Here is a 9946-nt window from a genome sequence, read left to right on the forward strand (position 1 = left end):
AACAAATCTTTGTCACCATGAAGCCTCAAATGACTCAATCAATTAAAGACCATGGGGACTTTAGATTTAATGATTAACCAATAACACACATTTAAATTTTTTCCAGGTATTGGGCACCCCCGTGAGAAGGCTTGTTTATTCTTTCACTGTCTGTCCTGCCCTTGACTTCAGTGTATAGCAGATCCCCCCCCTTACATTTTCAGCCAGAAATACTCCAAGGTCAGCAATACCTGTTAAACGACAATTGTTTTAAACAAGTTTGTTTGACTGTTCAGTTTTAGTCCAATGTGCATTCTCCCTGGGAACACTAACCTTTCTCTCTTCAATGCGTTGACTAGGACTGGTCATGTCCCAAGAATTTAACATTCCTCCCATAATCATAAATTCTTGGCCAGCCAGTCTCCTTCTTTCAAACTTTAGGATAGGCTATTCTCTGCAATTAAAAAGATATCAAGCCTGGGATCGTTCCAGCAGGTAGAAATGGGTGGCTAAACCTTCCCAAGTGAAAACAATTGGCACATTCAAAGATTATTTTCACAAGAACAACCCTCAAGTTTGAATTTTTCTATTCTACCAATGGGTCTACTTCTGACTAATTTGTTTAGATACCTGCCAATAATTAATGAATTGCTCTCTATGGTCTGGGAACAGGGGTTAAGGCCACAGGTGATCACATTGCTAGCTTCCAATAGAAAAAGATACTTACTTTCAGTAACAATCTTTCTGCTAGATATAAACTGATGATTCCTAACCTGTTGCATAGACCTAAGCACCAGACTTGATCTTGGAACTTTTTAAAGCTCTCCTATTCCATTACGGGATGCTGGCTCCATCTCAACGCTATATTGCACACTGAGGAGCACTGACATCAGTTCTCTGCAGATTTGTCTGATGCCCTCAGAGGCAGAGATGAGGAAGCAACAGATCAATTATGGCAGGTCATTTCAACAGTAAAATGGGGACTTTTTAAACTTTAAAAAATATGCAGGCCTGAGATTATCCTTCAGAATGAAGAAGTGGACAGGATCAGTCAGAAATCTGTAGGTAGCTAGAGTATCCACCAGAAAGATCATTACCAAAGGTAAGTAAGTAAGAAAGCTATACTTCCTCAGAGGTGGGGGTGGTAAGGAATGATCAGACAAGGAAATGCTGCAGAAGAGAGAGAGCAAAATGGCCATGTCTTCTCACTTCTAAATCCAAGCAATAATGCTTGGCAAAAGAGTGATGATATATTCACGTTGCTGCATGACAAATTTACCCACAGGATACCTGTGGTGAGGCTGATGGAGAAGACTTCACTCTGGATGAAGGAGCACAGATTCCCTAGGATGGATCCATTTTGGTAAAGGAATAGTTCACTTTGATATACAGAATGATCTAGTGAAACAAAGTCCTTTTCTGGACCACCTTCCAGTTTTTATTGCCTACATACCCACAATAGCTGGTTGTTCCACATGATCTCCTTTGTACAGTCAATATATTAACTGACTACCCTCCAGTCATACAGCCAATGTAATCTTCCCTCCTCCTTGTTGGGATGCGGTGAATGGTAGAAGAAGGAAGGGTGATGAAGTGACACAGTGGAAAAAGGGGTATCCACCTTCCGAAAGAAAGCTACTTTAGTTCTCTGGACCAATTCGTCCAGAAAGATGGCAGGTGGGCATACAGAGCTTGCAGCTCACTGATGTGTCTTGCAGATGTAATGCCCACAAACAAAAGTCTTAAACTTAAACAACAAATAACTGACAACTGCATAAGGGTTTAAACAGAGGCGTTATATAAAAATAAAAAAAACTCAGATCCAAATTCAAATCCAATAGGGGAAACATAACAGCCCCTTCATAAATCTGATGACAATCGGAGACTTAAAAAAAAAAAAAGGCTGGTCAGGGAGGCAAATAAGTGCTGAAAGGGCAGCACTGTAACCCTTGACCATGTCCACCTCTAAACCATGCTGGGGTTGCAAGAGGGCAAAGCGTAATACATTGGATAGATGCTCTGTCTGTGGTTCAAAAGTTTGCTCTGCACACCATACTACAAGACGCTTTCACCTATATAAGAAGACAGACTTTATGGAGGGGTGATGAGTTCACAATGTGACTCTGACAACCTCAAGAGTAAGTGCAAAGAGCTTAAATGTCCTGGCTCAATCTTCATGCAAGAAGGTGGAGGCTCTGGAATTAGGGTTCATAACCTGACCGTCAGACTGATAGAAAGGTGCAACATGTGAGGTAGACGGAGTGGCCAAGTACAGGAAGTGTCTAAGGATTTCAGAATAACTTGGGCCCAGTGCTGGTAAATCCTCCACAAACCTAAAGAAATCAAGATTATGAAAATGCTTAGTGAAGTTGAAAACTGAGGGGGTGCTAGAGAGCCCGACAACCAGAAGGTTGCTGCATACTGAGTGTCTGCAGACTGGGGAGCAAACTCAGCCATTTATCCTGCACATAGCAGGAAAGCCAACTGTCTTTCACTACCTTTGCTGCTTCTGACATCTTCCTGCAGTAGTTTAATCTCCTGTTTCGGACTGGAGCTGCAGTTGAGGAGATACCCATAACTGCCTCATTGGGTGGATCTCTAGAGGAGTGCACAGTGGGACTAGAGGCTGGGGTTCTGGCACTACAGCCCGTACATCTACGGTCTGCGGGCTGTGCTGCGCTATGGATTGCTGGGCGCTTGCGATGAGGGGTAGGTTTCCCTCTCCCTGTGTCAAAGATGATGGTGGCCCACTGCGAGGGGGAGTGCACACAATGTCGGTGTCTGCCGAAGAAGATAGCAGCTATGTGAATCTGAAGCCTGGGGCCTAAAATCACCAGGTGGGGAGCTGGGGAAGGGTGGTAGAGGAAGCTGATTGCAGTACTCACCTCACTTGCCTCACCCCTTGTTCTGAGAGGTTGGGATTAGGCTGGGATTAAAAGACCTTGAAGGGCCCCTGATGCAGCTGCATGCTCCCCCTGGCACTGATGGTTACCTGTTTGTTAACCAGAGGATATATGCTTGGTAGCTCCCATCAGCCCTTTTTGAGACCTCCACACAGTAAGCACTGCAGCTGAGTGTCCAGACAGAGGACTGCCATTGCTTTGCAGGTGAATTTGGGTCTGCTCATGCCTCCCCGGGGGTCCTCACTGGAGAGTGGCAGGACTCTGACTGTGAGGGCTAGCAGCACCTCAGACTAGGCACTCAGGTAAAAGACTAGGCACTCAGGTAACCAGGGCATCAGGGGTAATCAGGGCCTGAAGCACTGTATGTGCCACCATGAGGGACCCACCTAAACTAATGACAGCCGGCCTGCCACTGCAGTCCGAACGAGCAGTGTAATCTGCTCGATCTGGACTTTAACCACACCATGTGTGCCAAAGTCCATACAATATATTTAATATATGTCACTCATCGCTAAGGAAGGTCTCTCGAGCCCCGGAGGCAGGGTGCATTATACTAAAAGTGTGGACATATATGTGCAAGCTTATATGTCCCTATAGTTACTTTTTCAATTAAAGGGTACTATAAGTGATAGAAGACCCATAGGATAAAATGGACTGGCACCCGGGTGACCCTGGGGTCGCCAGCTCCCTTATGGTACTGCCGAAATGTGTTGTCTTTGATATCAAACAATATGCTTCGTCATCCCTGTCCAAATCTCATGGTGAGGGCGATGTGACATGCACCCAGGAGGTTAGTCTAGCTTTCTTGTGCTCTGGCTGCCAGCTCACAGCTATTGCCACTAAGACAGGATTCTGCCCCCCTGCAAGGAAGTGTGAACAGTCCCAGGAGTCAGAAACAAAAATCTGCCTGGGTAGGAGGTGTCACCTCCCTTCCTGGCAGGAAGGCTAGTGAAGCGACACATCATGGCAGTGAGCTTCGAAGATCATACTGCCTCTGTAAGTAGGCTGTCCCCCAGAGAAGAATATATATATATCTCCCTTCTCCACAGGCACATTTGCAGCCAGGCAGGAAAATTGGGTAGATAGGAGGCGTAAAACCCCAAAAGTCTAGCCACACCTCTAGGGCAGGCTACCTGGTCTGTACGGCCAAGGATGGGTTTTGCCATCCTAAAAAGTGGAAAAATAGAGGGTTCTGGGTAGGAAAGGTGACACACACACCCAAATGTGGTCACCTCAATGGTGGATTACCTGTAGGGACTAGTATCCCAATGGTCACCTGTCCCAACACCCATAATTCCCCTAAATCTAGGGTTTAAGAGGCACCCCTGACACCAGAACCTCAGATCCGCTCTGAACTGCAACCAAGGACAAAGAAAGGACCCGTGTCTCCACTGCCAGGACTTCAGAAAGAAAAAGGTGCAACATTCTGCACTTCTGGGAGCCACCCTGCACCGCTACAACACGCATCAGACAAGAGATCCTTTCCAAAAAGGAAGGAAAAACCCTATGTACCTGAAAGGCATCATCAGAACTTCCTTGTGCTAGAGGCACTAGTCATGTGCAGCCTCCAGGTAGAAACCCCACTCCCAAAACCAAGAAAATACTGGCCATTGGGTCCTCTGAGGGATCGCCCAAAAGTAAATGGTCAGGTGCCTTTTGGGAAACGTAGACCTGACCTCCAGCAAGTTTCAGCCCTCTACCAGCTTCCCACGAATTCCGGGATGACAAAATCTCTAGTTGTGTTGTGTTTGCAGCTGCTAAGGTTTGATGGTGGCCAGTCCAGATACTGACCCCTTGGTTTGACGCAGCACCTCAAGGGAACACCTCTGCAACTTCACCTACCCACCTCTGTGGCTCCATTGTTGAGTGTTTACATCTGTTTCCTCACCAGCGCTGTCCCAGGGTTAAATCCAGCACCAACAGCTCCTGTCCAGCCCAAGGATAGCCAAGCACACCTCTCAATCAGAGACTCCCAAACTAGGTAGAGTTGTTCTGCCTGGTGAATCCTGGTCGAGGGGCCCACACAAGCTTAAACTCCAGTGGGCTCCCATGAGCTTGACCTGCAAGTGACTGAGGTGGTCATTATGACATTGGGGGTGACTGTTAAAGTGGCAATAATACCGCCAACAGGCTGGTGGTAATTACTGCCAAATTAAGACCATGGTGATGATAACTCACATAGACAGCCAATGTACCACACCATCAACCAGGGCGTTAACACCAAGCACCACAGCGATAGCCATCAACAGCCAGGAAGAAGACAAGGTACCGCCCACCATGTCATGACACTGCAATCTGCCACGATTTCCAGGGCGGTACCAATGCCATCAAAAGCCTGGCGGAAACACATCACAGAAGATCAAAGACTCACCAACAGAGACACAGAGAAGATCAACGCCGCTATGCAACCGGAACTTCAAGTCTTCCCGATGTTCTTCTTTGGCATGCTCCACCAGGAATGCCGACAAAGACGACAACGGTGAGTACAGCCACCTAGCACAAAAGGGAGGGAGGGAGGAAAAGGAGAGTGACACACACACATGCACAACACACACACGTTACACACAACCAGCTGCAGACGTAAATCAATGGCACAGGACACACAGCATAATAATACAAGGACGACAGTACTGAAATTGTAATTGCAAGGCAAAAGCCATCTTGTGAACCAATTTTAGAACAGAGATACATAAACAATTGTCCAGAAAGGGCCAATGTCCAGTCCAAAGTCCATAAGGCCCACATGGCCACACGGCACAGTCCAAGCCCCAACTTGATCCTGACTAACTACGCATAAAACTGTGCAGGGGCAACATCACAGAAATGGACAGGCACCTCAGGGGGAAGAGGGTTGGGGGGCACCTCAGCTGAAGTCAGGAACTTGTCCACTGCTCTTGGAGGGGGCTCCATGCCCATTTCTCAATGCTGGGGTGTGCAAGGTCACAGTCTCTGAGGTGGGGAACTTGCCCACTGCTCCTGGAGGGGGATCCAGGCCCATTTCCCAATGCTGGGGAGTGCAAGGTCACAGTCTCTGAGGTGGGGAACTTGCCCACAGATCCTGGAGGGGACTCGTTGTACAGCAGTCCCTGGAGGGTGGCCTATATGCCCTCTGCTGGAGGTGAGGGCAGCTGTATCTCAGCTGGAGGTGAGGGCTCTGTGACCACTGGTGGTGGGTACCCTGCAAGCCTCTGCTGGAGGCAAGGGCTGCTGTGTCTCAGCTGGGGAAGGGGCCTCCTGGGCAACCTCTGCTGGAGGTGAGGGCTGCCTTGTCTCTGCTGGACAGGTGTCTCCTGGGCAGCCTCTGCTGGAGGTGAGGGGTTCTGTATCCCAGCTGGAGGTGAGGGCTTCTTGCCTGTCATTGGTGGTTGAGTGGGATCCTTTACTTGCATTGGTGGTTGAGTGGGAACCTTTTCTTGCATTGCTGGTTGAGTAGGAACCTTTTCTTGCATTGGTGGTTGAGTGGAAATGTTTCTTGCATTGGTAGTTGAGTGGGAACCTTACCCCTCCTGGCTGGTGGAGTGGGATCTTTCCCTTTCTTGGCTGGTGAAGTGGGATCCTTCCCTTTCCTGGCTGGTGGAGTGGGATATCCTGGCTGGTGGAGTGGGATCCTTCCCTTTCCTGAATGGTGGAGTAGGATCCTTCCCTTTCCTGGCTGGTGGAGTGGGTTCCTTCCCTTTCCTGGATGGTGGAATTGGATCCTTCCCTTTTCTGGATGGTGGAGTGGGATCCTTCACTGTCTTGCCTCCACGACTAGGAGGTGCCTCCACTGTCCCCTTGGACAGTTTGACTGAGGTGCTGGGCTGGGTCATTGGGAGGAATGGGGGAATGGGAGGGAAGAAGTCAAGACATGCAAGGAAAAGCTTCTTAAGGGTATTGGGGTGGGATGTGGGAGGAGGGATGGGAGTGGAGGTTGAGGGAGTGGTTGTTGGGGGAGTACGTCTGCTGGTGCATGGGCAGTGTGCTGATGTGAGGTGGATGGCTGTTGGGTGTCTGAGTGCCTGCGTTTGTATCCTTTTGGAGGGGGGACAGACAGGGTGGGATAGGACACAGGGCACATGTGGAAGGATGTTGTGGAGGTGTCTGCTAGTGAGGTGTGTGTGCTGCTTGGTGTGGTGGCGCTGGTGGCGGCTGTTGAAGCAGTGCATGCAGGTGTGAGTGTGGACGTGACTGTGAGGGAGGTGGAGGCGGAGGAGGAGGAGAGGCAGTGGATGTGAATGTGTGTGCAACTGTCTGGTGTTTGTGTGAGTGCTTGTGGACTGACATGTGGGGCCTGTGCTTGACTGTACCACTTGTGTGTGATGTGTTGTATGCATGCTCGTCTGTATGTGTGCATTGGATGGGTTGGGGTTGAGGAAACTGGGGCTGGGAAGTGTAATTGGAGGAGGGACGGTAGAATCAGGGACAATGGCTGCCATCAGAGAGGAGGCCAGAGCCTGAATGGATCTCTGTTGGGCCACCAATCGACCGTGGATGCCCTCCAGGAATGCATTGCATTGCTGCATCTGGGATGCCAGCCCCTGGATGGCATTCACAATGGTTGACTGCCCTACAGAGATGGATTTCAGGAGGTCAATAACCTCCTCACTCAGGGCAGCAGGGCTGATTGGGGTAGGGCCTGAGGTGCCTGGGGCGAAGGAGATGCCCACCCTCCTGGGTGAGAGGGCACGGGCAACTCCGTGAGGGGCTTCTGGGAGGGCTCCAGCTGTATCTGGGGTGGTTACAGAGGTGTCCACCACCACCAGCGAGCTTCCGTCGGAGGAAGTATCTGAGTCTATGTAATCACCTCCTGTCTCTGCTGTGGTGCTCCCCTCACCCTCCGTCCCAGTGGTTCCCTTGGCGTCAGTGGACTCTGCCTCCTGGGTCCTGTGAGATGCAGCTCCCTCTGTTGCTGGTGCCCCTGCTCCTCCACCAGATGATGCTAATGCACACATGAACAGGATGACAGAAGGAAAAAGGGGGTGGAGGGAGAGAAAGGGAGCACTGGATCAATTACAGCACCAACACCACAGTTGGCATACACAGTACCGCCACACACAGGGATCAGGAATGAGCACTATGCATTGCACTTGCATTCAATTGGTTTGATGCCGCAGCAAGATTATGACCAACCACCGTCAACTGCACCCCTCTTGGGACCCACAAAGCCCTGACTGACATGGAATGCAACCGAGCTAGGTTACCTGACTTTGCTAGACACCCATTACCGTTGAGCTGGATCACACTGCAAACTCTGACCTGGCATTAAAGGGCACCCACTAATTCACACCCACCACCCGGATCCCATGCCATCTACCAATTATTGTAGTAACTCCCATTGTACTCACCCACTTGTGGCTGCTGTGATGCCCCCAAGCGCCCATCCAGCTCTGGGTAGGCCACTGCCATTATGTGGGCCATCAGGGGGGACAGGTTCCCATGGGCACCCCTTCCTCGTTGGAAGGCCACCCCCAGCTGGGCCTCTGTGGTCTTCCGTGCCCAGCGTCTCAAGTCCTCCCACAGTTCCTGCAGTGGGTGCTCTGCCTGCTGTAGACCCCCAGGGGCCGCACGTCCTTGACGATGGCATGCCACAATTCCTTCTTTTCATGGGTGTTGACCTGCAGAGGTAATACAGACAGGAGGACACCACTACACATACAATCCAGCCTGTCACATATATGGCCCACAGATCCCGTTTCCAACTCCACTGGCACACACATCACCCAGCACCCATCATGTACACTACCAACAGACATCCCCCCCAAATGACATGATGCCTGCACACACATCTCCATGCAACCTTCCCACGTGCATCGTGCCCAAGGTGTACTCACCTGTTGGTCTGGAGGCCCATGCAGCTGTCCATACTGGGGCAGGACCCCATCCACCAAGTGCTCCAACTCCTCTGAAGTGAAGGCAGGGGCCCTTTCCCTGGGCACACAGGCCATGGTAGGTTCCAGACACGGGTCATAAAAGCACAAGCAGTGTAGGTGTTCTCCTGTGGAAAGTCAGGAATCAAGTAGGTTATAGACAGAAAATGGCAGTCACGTCTGCGGCGGTGTACACTGTCTCCACCGCCGCTGATCCCCATTGGCCACTGTACTCCTTAGAGCCCCATATTAGCCAATGAGGAATTGCACGGCGGTGCAAGACTGCCTTCCGCCACGACGCCCAACGTTGGCGGAGTTACCTCACTTCCACCTGTCCCTAGATACAGGACTGGCGGTCGCCATTCCATGGTGGTGGACTACATACAGATCTTCCATAACTGCGTCATTGCTAAAAATTGCACATACATTGCCATTCCCATCTGTCCCATCACATTTATACTGAATGCACACTGGGGGGTGGTTCCATTGTTCAAATCCTTACGGCCTACTCACTCTTGTGTCCCTTCGATACCTACCACTGAGGATGAATAGGGGGAGGAGACAAACCACGGTGTACAGACCTCTTGTGGACTTGGATACACTGGAGGACAAGCACATTATAATCACCTATGGACTGAACAGGGCTACAATCACAGAGCTGTGTGCCCAATTGGAGCCTGACCTGATATCAGCTATCCGTCATCCCACTGGGATCCCCCCTCTTGTGCAAGTTCTATCAGTGCTCCATTGTGATGTGTCCTTATGTGTTTACTGCAGACAGCTATAGGTCATTATTTGTATGCTACTAGATGTGACTGTTCCGATAAATACACATTTTCAACACATAAAACTGTGTCACTCAAATTGTGTTCAAGGGTGTTGATTGTAGTGCAAATAATTGACTGAAAAGTGCAATGGAATGTGGTGATGGTAGACGAAAAGTCCAGGGTATTGTTCCAGTTTGTAGCACAGGTCCAGTGTCCAAGGGGCATGGCAAGGGGAGCAAAAGCAGTTCAAAGTGGACAAGGTGACAGGGTGGGACACAAGGAAGACAATCAGGAGAGTCTCATTTCCTGGCGGTGGTCTTGGTCTTGGCAAGTGTCTCTGGCTTCGGTCTGGGTCGCAGGGAACATTTGCGGGGTGGTTCACCTTCTGCAGGGGGAGGGGTGCTGGTGACCTGTGGGTCCTGTGGCGGGGCCTCCTGCCCCGTAGCTGCAG

Source organism: Pleurodeles waltl, chromosome 4_1 (assembly GCF_031143425.1).
Source record: "Pleurodeles waltl isolate 20211129_DDA chromosome 4_1, aPleWal1.hap1.20221129, whole genome shotgun sequence".
Taxonomy (NCBI): domain Eukaryota; kingdom Metazoa; phylum Chordata; class Amphibia; order Caudata; family Salamandridae; genus Pleurodeles; species Pleurodeles waltl.